The 14,465-nt window shown below is 41.3% G+C and overlaps 1 long non-coding RNA gene across 1 annotated transcript; it reads right to left on the bottom strand.

Moving 5' to 3' along the window:
• Positions 1 to 2,036: 2,036 nt before the first annotated feature.
• Positions 2,037 to 2,959, bottom strand: LOC119883375. The gene is made up of 3 exons (XR_005440629.1): positions 2,860 to 2,959; positions 2,484 to 2,676; positions 2,037 to 2,301 (listed from the first exon to the last, which is right to left on the bottom strand). It is a non-coding gene; the product is annotated as an uncharacterized LOC119883375 (long non-coding RNA).
• Positions 2,960 to 14,465: the final 11,506 nt, after the last annotated feature.

A 14,465-nucleotide genomic window follows, 5' to 3' on the forward strand; every position in this document is an offset into this window, starting at 1 on the left:
CAGGCTCAGGATACTAAATGAAGAAAAATCTGTATGGACCATTTTCAGTACAAGTAAATTTACAAATTAGAAGAATCCCCATCAGACTCACTAGCAAGAGCAACAGACATTTTCACAATCGTAACCCCCCCCCCCCCCCAAAAAAAGACTTACGGGACGGCAAGACCTTCTTCTCAGTTTCTGTGAATCCCTTTCAGACTTAAAAGGAGTCTCCTCTGCGCTGTCACTACTTGAATCATAGAGACTGTGGGTAAAATCTTGTACTCTATCCATCTGCAAAAAGGGAGACATGGAGATATTTTGCTGTATGATTGCTGTATTTTTTTATTGATAGGGAGACCATTCAGAGGTTGTCAGGTGAGCTAGACACCTATGAAAATTATTGACCAATATTACCCCTCCATCCACCTGCTGAGGCCCATGTCCAAACTGCCTTCCAGGTGGAGTAAACGTTGACAAAATTATTAAAAAAGAGTAACGTTTCAGTTTTCATGCATTTGATTGTTAAATTTAATGACTTCACAGCAAATGATTCATCATAATGATATAGTGTCATTCCTGTAGACATGGAACTACTCAAGAGAGAGGGAGAGATTAGTCAATAATTTAATCAGTCAGAAAAGAGAGAGAGTTGAGCTTCTCTAATAAATGATTACTGATTAAATAGAGATCACCAACAATCAATTGATAATTAATGCACCAGGCGAGGACGAGGACTCGACCGGATTTTGGCAACAGAGACCGGCCCTACCGGGGTTTGTCCCGGTATGCTGGCTGACCAGTAGCCTACATCACTGGGCACGTTGTATCTTTTTTATTTATTTTTTTAAGCACACACCTGAGCGCTGATCATTGGACATCACTCCTGCAGGTGTTTATGTCAATCCAATAGATTCAATTTCAAATGAGTCCATTTAAATTCAGATTTTAAAAGCAATTGTTCAAAACAATCGATTCAGGTTCAAAGTAAATGATTCCCATTTAAATATAAAATTCAAATTCGCTTACTAGTGGCAAAAAATTTATCACATAAACAAGTTAATTATATTGTTAAAATGTGTTTTGGGGCTTACCAGAATGCTTTTTGTGCGTCTCAGTGGTGGAACAAGTTCATCATCCGATTGATTGTTGGAATGGTTGCTTGGAGAAGCCTCATCACAAGTTTCTTTCACAACAGTTTCATCTGAATCGTACAAATGATCTGAAACATCTGGGCCAATATCATTCTGCCCTATAATAACATCCAGGTGTGGGGTGGGAGGTTCGTTTTCCATACCATCCTCATCAGTTTCATCGCTATCTGGATAATCAACCAGTGAAAATCCTTGGACAGTAAATACCTAAAAATAAACAAAAATTCATTAAGTATGGAATTAGAAAGGTTGGCCAAAGAAACATGGCATGGTCTGACTAAAAATCTAAATCCAGAAATGTGAACATCAGCCCTTTTAGACAGTGTACAATTATAAATGTTAAAATCAGAGTACAGCTATACTATAGTATTACAATACTATCATATAGTTGCCTGAGGAAGACCATTTGGATTGAAACCTTTGTTTTTTAGTCAATAAAAAAGGTAACTGTGAGCTTTAACCCAGTATGCAGATTTTCTTCTTTTTCCTCCCCAGATGTTACCATAATGCATTAAAAGGTGCCCCACAAGAATGGGACTGGAAAGATGCCAGTGTGTGTTACATTACCTGGCCTTTACAACCCAATAAAGGTCACCTGACTACTTTAAAGCCCCGTGAGCATTGGTCCATGGTCCAATTGACCATTACAGGGGTTTTCAGTGCATCAAATCAAAATATTTAACATCAAAATTCAAATCAAAAAGATGCTTTAAAAACATCTAACAGCTCAGACACAGTATACAATTAAAAATGTTAAAATCACAATTGAGGTCATGTCAGGTGTTGCCACAGTGCATTAAAAACAATTACAGTAAGAACTGGACGGAAGGGCCCCACATGGGTCAGACTACAGACATACGAGTGTGTAAAGGAGCGACTTGAGAAACAAATGTATTTGGAAGATGGAAGGACCCCATAAGAACATGACTGGAAACATGCCGGTGTGTGTGACATTACCTGGCCTTTAACAGCCAATATAAAGCCACATAAGCATTGGTCCACTTTAGTAATAGAACACCACCACATACATGTCAGCATAGATGAATGTGTTTGAATGTACTTTTACCTGTGTGCAGGTCTGATCTGGGTTAGGTCTATCATTAAGCATCTGAGGAACAGGGCTGGTCTCATTCTCTTCTGCTGCGGCTGGAGCTTGGGTTTTTTTCAACTGGATTGCAGATAAAGAAGAACTCATTTTAACACACATCACAGATCAAAGATTAAATGCATTTCCATAGACAGTCAAGAGTAATATTGGAAACATGGTTAATTTTGGAGAAATACAAAATTTTCTTTTGCAACAAAAAAATTTAAAAAAAGAAATCTCTATACTTAATCTAACCAACTCACCTTACAGCGCCAAGGCCATTTTGAATCACCATAGTTGTAATCAATTTCATCTCCTATTTCTATTTTCTTCAGAGAAAAAAGGCACAAATGTGGTTTGTTGTCAACTATGATTTTTTTCATAACGCAATTTGGATTTTGGTGGTTGTCATTGACCAATCTTCCGAGAGATAAATCTTCTTCAGATGCATCCAGGCTGAAAAGTATCAAAAAATGGTAATAGTTTTACATCTTTTTAAAAGTTTTATTGAAAGAGTTATTTTCAAAAGAATTTAAGAGTATTTTTGCTTAACTCATTCATCAAGTATTAAACCCTTGTTTCAGGGTTAACTCATAATTTCTCTAAATCAATACAAAACATCCATCTTTCAATGTTTACCATAAGTGATGATTCTGCCACTGAAAGTCAAAGAGAAATGTGCTTTCAATCTCTGAGTATTTTCTTGACTTGCATTCCTCCTGTGTGAGGAGTTTACCCCTGACTCCAACACGAAGTCCCCGGGTTCAATGGGTTGTGTGGCAAACACTCCTCTTCCTACAATAATATAATAATTAAACATTTCATTCTGGGACTAAAAACAGATACTACAGTATTTTCAAAGTGAGGTTGATGTTCTTGCGTCTAGTCAGTGTATTACCTGCAGACAATGCTCAGCACTCTCCCAGTTGTGATACACACTCTACAGGTAAAGTGCTTTTTTGATCAGACTTTGTGGCCAAAAAATGTTTTTGATGCAGACCCATCCACATCAATGCATCATTGAGGTCCTGTCTATGCTCTGTTTGGTTCCCTTAAAGGAGTCATGACCTGTAATTTTCACTTTTCCACGAGAATCAATAGCCGCGTTTCCACTGTCAGGCCAGTGCGAGCCAGGGCTTTAAACTGGGCGGGCTAATGGCCTCGGGCCAGGAGCACCGGGCTCAAAACCAGCTGTTGCGTTTCCACTGTCTGGCCAGAAGCTCCACAGCGCTTCACTAAAACACGCTAGGGGTGAACTAGCACGGCCCGGCTCTGGCCCGACAGTGGAAACGCGGCTATTGTATGTTATGATTGCCTAACGATTATACACTGGCCGGGAAGCCGATATTTAAAAGTGAAGCGTTTGTTTACCCCTGGGTTCGTCAACCAGCCCACGTGCACGCGCACTCAAATACGAGATTTTATTTCTGCCCCGACTTGACGTCAAGACGGGGCAGGAAATACCATATATGGACACCGCAGACCTATGCTGCAGGAAGCCCGCCCTGCCCCTCTCCCCCTCATATTCAGTCGCGAAAGATGCAGAAACGTAGTGCACACGTGAGTTGCTCTGTTGTTGACTGCCAGAATCAACATGTAACTTAAATGTGTTTTCTCTCCCAAGAACGGACCAAGCTGTCAGGGACCAGTGGATTAAATTCATTTTTAATGACGCGGTTCCTACAACCCTTCCCACTGGCTTAACGTTAGGTGTCTGTGCTAATCATTTTACGCCGGAATCGTTCACAAATTTGAATGTCTAAAAAACCACAACGTGAAACAAGGCAAAACACCACATGATAGCAAACGTTGATCTCAATAACAACTGTAAGCTGGTAAAAAAAAGTAGACTACATCTCCGTTAATGTAATCTACATTAAATAAAAGGTATAATGAATGTCTCAGTCAAAATGATTGTTTTTACCATTCAGAGACATCTTGATGTAGACGTCCTTCCATCGACTCTACATCTTCCCTTTCCAGCTCAGATTCAGAGTCTGGCTCGTGCATGTACGGTTGAATTCCGTAGGTCGCAGCCAGGTCGGGTGCATTCACAACTTGCGCCATGATGTCATTTTGGAATGATATGCTGAAGTTACCTGCGGTGTCAACCCCCCCTCCTTCCTGCCACCAATCAACGCGCCCCTTTGCATTATTAAAATGACCATCCATGACAGCCAAAATATCACATCAGATCTCGCGAGACAATAATGCCTTCAGAAATAAGGGTCAGAGGAGCTCTCCACTTTTCTTTTTTAGAAGGGCCTGAAAGGCTATAATAGAGCGTGGGTATCCAAGGTAATACTAAGTTATGACTCCTTTAAACTGAGAGTGCCGTGTACCATTTAGTGCAGGTAACACCAGTGAAGCGTAAGAACATCATGCAACTCAGACTTTTGACATAGACAGACAGATGTACTATACTGATCCAAAACTGGAAAAATACATTGTAGCTGCAGCAAGGCATGAAACTAAATATTAAATAGCAATATAAAAAACGGAAAGTATTCCTGATTTACAAAATAAATATAGGACACAGAAACGCAATATAACAAACGTATATACAACAAATAGAGAGACTAGTTAAATAATGTATTGTGCAAATGAGCTTTAAAGACCCACTCAGATGAAAATCATGTTTTTCGTGTTGTTAACATGTTCTTGTGGCATTTTTCTAAAGCTAGAGGACATATCTTTAGAAAATTAAGCTCAAAATTGCATTTTTGAGTATTTCTGCATTCAAATGGCTGTGAACCAATGGCAGTCACTAAAAGGCAGCCTAAAACAGACTGGAGTTGTGATGTAATAACTCTGGGGGGGCCACAAGCTCCTGCCCCACTCCGCTCAGGTTCTGAGGAGTAGAGAAGACAATGGCGGATCAACACCTGTGTGCTGTAGTGGGTTGCAGTGCTAAGAAGAGAGATATTGGTATTAGCTTTCATAATTTACCGCAGCGCTGGCTCCGCCCACAACGCAGAGGCTAATTGCTAATGAGCACAGCTGGGACACTCAAGCAGAAGATTACTAACTTTGTCAGGCGGGGAAATTATATTGCCAGATGCCTAGCATGCAACTTAGCCAAGTCTACCCAACGAACTAGCCATGACTGGTGGGGAGGATGAAGCTGCTGCCGGGAGCTTTGAATCTCAGGTGGCTATATGCATCGTTGTTGTACGGGGCTGTACATTGCTCCATTTACACTTGGTCACAAATGTGTCGGATATAAATCCGATTTTCAACTCCCGCACTATATACTGATTTAATGGAGTTAAGATATGTGCTGCATTTTATTGATCGTCAGCTAAAATGTCAACATCAAAGAGAGTGGCAACAGCGCTGGTAAGATCATCTCGTTTCTTTACTTTTAATGAAGATGATTGTGTGTTAAGCATCTGCGACTTACTTTCACTTTGATTTGCGATAGTTTGCAAGTTGTCTTGATGAATAGATGCTCAGCTGCGCCGTGTTGCAGTAGCGTCGTCATATCTAGCTATAACATGACGTATAGCCTATAATAAAACACCCTCACACGTTTATTTTTTTGCATTTTTGGGAGGAGTAACATTTACATATGTGGTTTCAACAACCAGATGCACATACACTTGTCCGATCACAGAAAACACATGAAGTGAAGTGTAAACAGCCCCCGAGTGGTGGTATGTCAGCGAGCTTTGCTTGGCATAATTTAAAATGGTTGGTCGCAGAGTAAACGGTCACGACAATGCTCTTCTTCTGTTGTTTGTTTACACTATGCACAAAACACAGGTAGCCTAGATCGCGCAGTAGGGTGTTTCATTCATGTTAGCTGACGACACCTTGTGTCCCCGACAGGAAAATACCCAGCTGCGTGTTCTGTGAATGTAGGCGCGGTGTCAATTTAGAACACATAGGAATTGCGCGAAAATATAACGATATTCGAAAATGCTTTTTTATGATCGAATTTCGCACGCAGTTCCGACTATTTGAAGATCGCGACTCATCCCTAACATCAACAATAATACTTTTTTGCTTTTGAAATGCACAAGTTGTGTCAAGGAATCTTCTGCAACTTACCTTTGTAACGGTCAATGAATCTCGGCATAAACCCATCCTTGTCAGTGCAAGACAGAATGTATGTCTTTGCATCGTCTATAGGCTTTTTCCTCCTCCTCCTTGTGGACATAATGGCTCTGTGAAAATAATTGTAATTCGTACTTAGTCAAGGCAAATCTCACAAAAAGGTTTTTGAAAAATAGCAAGTCACAAAAAAAATCTATTATGTAAAATAAATAAATAAACAGACATTCATACAAACACATAGACGCTGCAACAGCTGTGTACTGAGCTTTGCTATTGCAAGATGCACATTGTTTAACATCAAACACGGGCTAATGAAATATGCAAATTCTGAAATGAGCACACTGAAAGCTGACCTAGCCTGTTGAAGCCGAGAAGTTAACTTGTTAGATGATAACCATGTTGTGCTGCACAGACACTCCGTAATCAATTTAAACTAGGGCTGTCAAACTTAACTTCTGGTACAGCAGCATGGCGGCGTTGCCACATGACTATTGACTGACATATGCAGCATCACATCCTTCCTCATACATAAGTGCATGGATGGTTATGGGGGGGTCCAGGGTAGGCCGGTACCACCAGGACAAAAGCTTGGTGAAAACTTCCCTTAGAAGTATTGAGTCTAAACAAGCAAAGGTTTCACATCTTGCTACATTTGTTGATCAGTTGATCAGTCACAGTGATGCTCTGAAATTTAAGAATGTGTTTTTATTTGTTAAAAATGTGGGTCAATGACGTGACGCCTAAATTTTCTGTTCGACTGCATTTTTTCAGGCAAAAATGGGTTTAAATGCCTAAAAGGATACTGCATATTTGTAGTACCTCTCCCATGTATGTACTCACTTTAACTTTTCAAAAACCTTTACTTATTTGTTATTTTTTTTGTTATTTAAAGTGTCAAAACATCATGTGGTGCGTAAGTTCGGCCATAACTTCTGTTTTGAAAACATCTTTGATATTGATTATTATTGAGTGACTCCAACACGGCACCGTAGCTTCAGTCCTGCGTTAGCTTCTGGCTAACCTCCATCAGCGAGTCCTGCCCTGTCTTGCTCACAATTCACAACCGATTCCACCTTTAACGACAGGACTTCACTGGACCCTGTCTCTGCCCCGCTGTCATGTCCGTGGTGACGTTATTAGGTTATGCCAACTGCTAATAGTAATATTATGTCGCTAACGTTAGCTACATGGCAGCTAAACGAGGTAGCAAACATCACGATATAACGCCAAAATATGAACTCACTTGCATGAAGAGGTCGGTATTTGTAAAAATATTCAGATTTCCAACCACTCCGTCTTCTTCTGTCTTCAATCTTCTATCCTTGAAGTCTTCTTCTTCATCTACTTCTTCTTCTTGTGCAATTTCCGCAGTTTTCCTTACATTCGCGGCTGATTGTACAGTGCAGTAATTTCATTGGCCAAAGGTTTCAGATTCCCGCGGTGTGTATTCGATTTCGCGGGAAGTGTATATCCTGACTTCCGGTACAAAAAGGCTGGACGATACACACCTTCACACACTTACCCACTTTTTGCTACCTTACGGGCCACTTTTTAGAAATGGAAAAAAAAGCAATGGTAGCATCAGGGGAAGCTGCTGAGCTCATTTTAATTGAAATCGGAGTGGGGCCCAAAATGGTGGGCCCCACTCCGATTTCAATTAAATTAATTTTGGAACTCCTTAGGTGGATGTGCTCCCACCGATGGGAACCCACACCGACGCAAATGTTAGTACACACACACACACACACATATATACACACACACTGTAAATAATATTTATGTACAGTCTGGAAGAATGGAAATGAAGTAAAGTATGGATTTGTTTTAAGGACTGAAACTAAATATATGAATACATAAATAACATTAAATCACAATTTAAATGAGACATTAAATACACCAATCAGCCAAAACAATATGATCACTGACAGGTAAAGTGAATAACATTGATTATCTCATTACCATGGAACAGTAGGCAGGATATATTAGGCAGCAGGGGAACACTGTGTTAGAAGCAGGAAAAATGGGCAAGCGTAAGAATTTGAGAACGTTTGACAAGGGTCAAACTGTGATGCCTTGGTCAGAGGTCAGAGCATCTCCAAACCGGTTTTCAGTGGTCTGTTTCTATCAAAAGTGGTCCAAGGCGACACGGTCGTGGTAAAGAGGCTCAATGATGCATGTAGGGAGCAAAGGCTAAGCTGTGTGGTCCCATCCAACAGACGTGCTATTATAGGTCAAACTGGAAAAGCTGATGCTGGTTCTGATAGAAAGGTCTACAGTGTAACAGTACATCACAGTTTTGTTGGTACAGACCATTCAGGATGCCCATGCTGGCCACTGCATAAAGCACCTAATACGGGCACGAGAGCATTAGAACTGGACCACAGAGCAATGGAAAGAAGTTGGCCTCGTCTTGTGAATCCTGTTTTCTTTTATATCACGTGGATGGTCAGGTGAGTGTTGTTATTTTCCTGGGGAACACATGGCACCAGAATGGATTATGATGGTCAGGACAGAACGGACCCAAACGCAACGCTCAGTGGGAGGAGGTTTATTGAGGGTTTACAGGGGGGCTAGGGAAGAGGAGATGGAGGTGAGGTGGACGCCGGGGGATGTGGACACGGAGGACCGAGGAGCAGGCAAGGCGCAGGCGGTGAGGCGAGGAGCGGGGGACCCCGGAGGGTGCCGTTGAGGAAGCCCGAGAGGAGAGGACCGGAGGACGAGCCCAGCCAACAGAACGGAGGACAAGGGTGAGTGAACCTGGCAGGGAAAACAGAGAGACAGAGTTAACATAGGAAACAACTGGGGGCTGGAAAACTGAGATCACATCTGAGGTTTAACCAGAGCTTGAGAGGTTGGCACCAGGTTGGGAGCAGCGACGATCAAGTGAAGACGGTGTGGAGACCTGGGGTTGAAATACTTGCTGAGATGAGATTGATTACTGGCAGGTGTGGCAGATTGGGGGGGTTGCTGACGAGGTGCAGGTGCGCGTTGTTGGCTGGGCTCAGGAGCGGAGGGAGAGCGAGAGGAGGAGAACACAGGGAGGCAGGCAGAGCAAAAAACAATGGGAGAAATAAAACGAGAAAAAAAACCCCCAGGACACTCACCGTCGGCCGGGCTGTCCCCACAACAGGTCACACACAAATACATGCTGTGAAATTCATTCTCTGCATTTAACTCATCCCTCAAGGGAGCAGTGGGCAGCCGCTGTGCAGCGCCCGGGGACCAACTCCAGATCTATATCAGTGTTTTGACCATCATTCTACCTCTCTACCGAAGAAATTTTCGGCAAGTAACACAGTGAAATGGACAGTCAGAAAAGGAGAGCGAAACAGCACAGGCAATGACAAAGCTCACTAGTGGCATAAATTCCACCATTACAATTTGAATTGACTAATATATAGCTCTTGGAAATATTATGAGATATGATGGTTGTCGTGGAAATTATATTTCTGGTGAGGGGTTGAGCAAAGAATTGTTAGAACCAACTGTTGTCTTTGAAGAATTTATTTAACAAAAGAGAATTAACAGAGAAGTACTAAAACACATTTACAGCTGGTCCAGAGCAAAGGGATGCCTAATCATTTACACAGTCTAGGTTTCTATGTTTTGGGGAAGAGAGATCCTCTCTCGGCCTTGAATGAACATTCCAGGAGAGGAGAGGGAAACACCAAAACAATCTCACAGCTCTGACCTAAACCCTAATGAATGTGGACAGACTAACATAAGGAGTATAGGAGAGGAAAGGTTAAGGATAAAAACACAATACATATATATCTGTAAGACATAACAAGAACAGTAATAATAATAATAATAATATTAAAAGATAATACATAAAAGATTAAATGTAAGAGGACACAATTTTCTGCCATAACTATGGTTGCCTACAAAAGCATGTAAGTGACTGTATTAACAGCATATTTCATCTTCCCACACCACTCACACGTTCTTATTTCAGAGTAAAAACTCCATTTAGAATGTATTAAGTGGCCTTTACTAAAGGTCATCGACTGTGTGTAAAAGATAAAACACCCAGCTTCTACCGTTTAGGGCCTCTGATGTAAAATTCTCTGAGTTGAGCCAAATTGCTTCAAACTCACCCACAGACTAACAAAGACAACACCATTAGGAATCTTATATCCCAACTTGCAGGCAACTTCCCCAAGCTGTTCAAAGGCTAAAAAATGGCCCAAAGTCACAACACCTCAATTCATCATCTCTCACCGCTCACACAGTGCTATTTTAGTGTAAAAACTCAATTTAGAACGTATAAAGTGGCCTTTACATTCTAAAGGTCATCAACTCAGTGTGTAATGGCTGAAACACCAAATCTTCTACCTTTTAGGGTCTCTGATGTAAAATTCTCTGAGTTGAGCTCCAAATTGCTTCAAACTCACTAAAAGACTCACACAGACAACACTATAAGGAATCTTGTATCCCAACATGCAGGCAACTTCTGTATCTCCTGTGGAACCAGGTTCCAGTTTGGGTTCAGGAGACAGACACCATCTCCACATTTAAGAGTAGGCTTAAGACTTTCCTCTTTGATAAAGATTATAGTTAGGGCTGGCTCAGGTGAGTCCTGAACTATCCCTTAGTTATGCTGCTATAGGCCTAGACTGCTGGGGGATTTCCCATGATGCACTGAGCTCCTCTCTCCTCTACTTTCTCTCCCTTTCATTGGCATTAAAGGAACCGCTCTAAGCTGGTTTAAGTCCTATTTATCAGATCGATTTCAGTTTGTACATGTTAACGATGAGTCCTCCATGCATGCCAAATTTAGTCATGGAGTTCCCCAAGGATCTGTCCTCGGACCAGTCCTCTTCACTTTATATATGCTTCCTTTAGGCAATATTATCAGGAAACATTCCATAAGCTTTCATTGTTATGCAGATGATACTCAGTTATATCTATCGATCAAGCCAGATGAAACTCATCAGTTAGCTAAACTTCAAATGTGCCTTCAGGATGTTAAAACCTGGATGACCTGTAATTTTCTCATGTTAAACTCAGATAAAACTGAAGTTATTGCTCTGGGGCCTAAGCACCTCCGTGACGCATTATCTAAAGATATAGTTTCCCTGGATGGCATCGCCTTGGCCTCCAGCACCACTGTGAGGAATCTTGGAGTTATCTTTAATCAAGACATGTCGTTTAAGTCTCACATTAAGCAAATTTCAAGGACCGCCTTTTTCCACCTACGTAATATTGCGAAAATCAGGAACATCCTGTCTAAAAATGATGCAGAAAAACTAGTCCATGCATTTGTAACTTCTAGGCTGGATTACTGCAATTCCTTATTATCAGGCTGCTCGAAAAAGTCCGTTAAGACTCTTCAGCTGATCCAGAATGCTGCAGCACGTGTTCTGACAGGAACCAGGAAAAGAAATCACATTTCTCCTGTTTTAGCTTCTCTGCATTGGCTTCCAGTAAAATCCAGAATAGAATTTAAAATCATTCTTCTTACCTACAAAGCTCTTAATGGTCAGGCACCATCTTATCTTAAAGAGCTCATAGTACCTTACTACCCCACCAGAGCACTGTGCTCCCAGAATGCAGGGTTACTTGTGGTTCCTAGAGTCTCCAAAAGTAGACTTGGAGCCAGAGCGTTCAGCTATCAAGCTCCTCTCCTGTGGAACCAGGTTCCAGTTTGGGTTCAGGAGGCAGACACCATCTCCACATTTAAGAGTAGGCTTAAGACTTTCCTCTTTGATAAAGTTTATAGTTAGGGCTGGCTCAGGTGAGTCCTGAACCATCCCTTAGTTATGCTGCTATAGGCCTAGACTGCCGGGGGATTTCCTATGATGCACTGAGCTCCTCTCTCCTCTACTTTCTCTCCCTCTGTATGCAACCTCATCCCATTATTGCATGTTAGTAACACAACTTCTCCCCTTTCTGGTAGTCTTGTGCTTTCTCGTCCCTCTCCTCTCTCCTCCTGTCACTTCCTGCAGGTGTTTCTGGCTCTGGAGCTGTGGAGTGTGGAGCTGTGGCTGCGGGTCACCTGCTGCCCCCGTGTTCCTGCTCGACACCCTCTGCTGCAACGACTATTGTTACTAGTCCTATTGTTATTATAACCATTAACATTACGACTGTTACCATTAACACTACTATAAATATCTGTACCATTTTTCATTTAGTCTACAGCAACATCACCTTTACTGTCTGTACCTCTGTGTGTATACTCGCCCTATCTCCCTCTCTCTTTCTCTCCCCTTCACCACCAACCGGTCGAGGCAGATGGCCGCCCACCCTGAGCCATGGTTCTGCTCGAGGCCTCTTAAAAGGAAGTTTTTCCTTGGCTCTGTCGCCTAGTGCTGCTCTTGGTGGGAATTGTTGCGCTTCTGTAAATAACATCATAGAGTACGGTCTAGACCTGCTCTTTTATGAAAAGCGCTGTGAGTTAACTGTTGTGATTTGGCGCTATATAAATAAAATTGAATTGAATTATTGTATCTTAACTTTAATTAATATTCAGATAAATAAAGCAAACCAAATATTTTCAACTCTTACTTTATTTTCCTAATCCAAGAGATAGAACACCATTTTTGCTCTCCCAAACAAGACTGCCAGTAATGTAACTCAGTAGTCACCATTTCTAAAATTACTTTCTTATAACAAAGTGCCTTAGTATCAACCATTAACATAAAATACATCATATCAATCAACAAAAACAAAACAAATGAACCACTAAAAGACAGCAAACACTGAGGACCTTGTGTGAGATTACATTAAATTTACATTGAGTCAATACCCATTTTTTCCATTGAGCACCTATTTCCATGATTGCAGTATTCCTTTCGAGTAAATATTCCAAAACATCCCTTTAAATGTTCACAACAGTGGGTGTATACATATATCCACACACACACTACAGTCCACCACTCACTTTGCATTTCTTCTACAGCTGCATTTCACATCATATTAAATGTGCTTTATCACTCCCTAAACACACAACAACAATGCAGTTTAAAAGGGCTCACAATAGCAGCTGAAGAAATCCTGCAGTCCAGCATTGATTTTGTTCTTTAGTGGAAGGACTGTGGCTGTGGCTCAGGAGCTAGAGCATGTTGCCTGTTAATCATGTGGTGTCCAATATATGTGCATTTGACTCATAACAGTTCAAAATAGCACTGTAGCAGCAGGACAGAGGGTCAGTGACCTTCTAAGGGGAGAGCAGTGATTGGTGGTTATGTAGGGACTGAACCCTTCTATAGAATTTGACCTCTAACCCCTTGTTTTGTTACCTCAGAATAGCTCCGTACCCTTCTATGGGCTGGAGCTTTATTTTGCAGACTCAAACCCTTCTATGGTACCTAACAGATACCTACACATATCCTATAAGCTATGTTTGATGTACAGAGAGACAGACTGGCCATCGGACTGGGTCACTCTCCAAGCTGCTGCAGAGCTTGTAATTGATGCTGAACTCCTTGATGTAATAAACTTTATGATCAAGAACAGTGTCAAGCAGATTTCTTCTCAACCCATCACCACAGCATTATTGTTCGGACACCACAATCGGAAGGTCGTCGGCTGCATGTTGAAGTGTCCTTGGTAAGATACTGAACCCCGAATTGGCTCTGGTGGCTATGAATGTGTGTGAATGTTAGTTTCTGTTTGAGCACTTAGCCTCAGTGTGTAAATGGTGAATGATGTAGTGTAAAAGCGCTTTGATGGTGGTTGAAAAGACTAGAAAGAATACTTTGCATATGGGAAAGCCTTTCACCACCCATTTGCCAGAGCACAACATATACAAATAAAATACACCAGTACTATACAGAACAAAAAATACTACCTATAACCTTCCACAGTAGCGCACTGAGGACCTGATGCTGAGATTGCAAAAAACTGCAAACAGTTACATTCAAAGAATACTGTAATAGAAGAAAAGACCGTAATATCACAAAATAGATTTTATGCTTGGCTGAGGTGAAAAAGTTAGTGTATCAATATGGAAACAGACGTACTGAATAAATCATGATATACATGAAACATGTGACTTAAATGTCCACTGAAGCTTAAGCTCCTCTGAGAATAATAAAAAACTGTGGCAAATGAAAAAATCACATCAGTGTGGAGCAATGAGGATACATGAAACTAACAAAAAATGTCATAATTCTACATTGTTTGACTGGAGCTCTTTTAATGACATCATCTCATCGAGTCCTCTTCTTATGCTATGGTTTAAT

The sequence above is a fragment of the Micropterus salmoides genome, unplaced genomic scaffold, assembly GCF_014851395.1.
Source record: "Micropterus salmoides isolate LMB-PRFRI ecotype aquatic unplaced genomic scaffold, ASM1485139v1 Ms_hic_scaffold_3, whole genome shotgun sequence".
Taxonomy (NCBI): Eukaryota; Metazoa; Chordata; class Actinopteri; order Centrarchiformes; family Centrarchidae; genus Micropterus; species Micropterus salmoides.